At 58.0% G+C, this 1,087-nt stretch overlaps 1 non-coding gene across 1 annotated transcript; it reads right to left on the bottom strand.

Moving 5' to 3' along the window:
- Positions 1 to 602: 602 nt before the first annotated feature.
- Positions 603 to 684, bottom strand: TRNAL-CAA. Its single transcript has one exon. It is a non-coding gene; the product is annotated as a tRNA-Leu (tRNA).
- Positions 685 to 1,087: the final 403 nt, after the last annotated feature.

Here is a 1,087-nt window from a genome sequence, read left to right as displayed (position 1 = left end):
ACTAGGGGTCTCCCTGGAAACCGTGGGGAGCGGTGAGCACCCAGGCCTGCGAGTGGCCAGCAGGGGATCATCCCGGTGCCATTTCTTCCTGGCCTGCACCTTCCTGCCCCATTCCTCTCCCTCCCCCACCTCTTTCTGTCTCTGCTCCTCCCCCTCCCCGCCCAGCGCCTCCTGCACCCCACTGAACAGCTGATCACTGGCAGGTGGGAGGGGCTGAAGGGGAAGAGGAGGAGCTTGTCAGCAAGGCCTGTAGTGGGGCGGGGGGAGCTGGCTGCCAGTGGGCGCTGAGCACCTATTTTTTTCTCTGTTGGTTCTGCAGCCCCGTAGCTCCCATGGAGTCACTGACTTGGCTCCTTTCGCACTCTAGAGAGAGGAGCAGAACCAGGGCTATGGCTGATCTATGGGGCACCAGGTGAGTGGCAGAGGCTTCAGGTGCAGAGAGTTTGCCTGACCCCTCGGGGACACAGTGTGAGGTAGTGTCCCAGGGATCTCTATGGAAGGAGCAGAACAGGATTTCCTTGGGGTGGGGAGAGAATTGAGAGAGTCTCAGGGGGTTGTACAGAGGTATTGCCCAGGTGAGGGACTGGCTAAAACACAGGCCTCGCTGTGAGCAGGATTTGAACCTGTGCAGGGGAACCGTATTGGATTTTGACTCCAACACCTTAACCACTCGGCCATCACAGCCGTGAGCGCAGACCTGCCCCAACGCCAGAGAAACTGGTAAAGAATCCCAATGCCCAGGCGTGAAGTCATCTGAACTACAGAATTCCCACCGCAAACCTGGCTCCCAAAGCACAGGGGGGATTTGGGGTTTGTTCTCTTTGCTTAGCCATGTGCAGTCGCACAGAGAGCGCGTTTAACAGTCTCCCCTCCCACAGAGCGGGAAGGGGAAATGATTCTCAACTTGAAGCCTGATGTAGGGTGACCAGACGTCCTGATTTTATTGGGACTGTCCCGATATTTGCTTGTTTGTCCCACGTCCCGACTGATGTTTGGTCGGGACACTGGACAAACAAACAATTTTGCCCTCTGCTCCGGCACACAGGCAGAGCCCGGAGGGACACTCGCCCCCCCCAACTCCACCCCC

Source organism: Mauremys reevesii, linkage group 12, assembly GCF_016161935.1.
Source record: "Mauremys reevesii isolate NIE-2019 linkage group 12, ASM1616193v1, whole genome shotgun sequence".
Classification (NCBI taxonomy): Eukaryota; Metazoa; Chordata; order Testudines; family Geoemydidae; genus Mauremys; species Mauremys reevesii.
The sequence above is the reverse complement of the archived record's forward strand: the minus strand, read 5'-3'. Positions and strand labels throughout refer to the sequence as shown.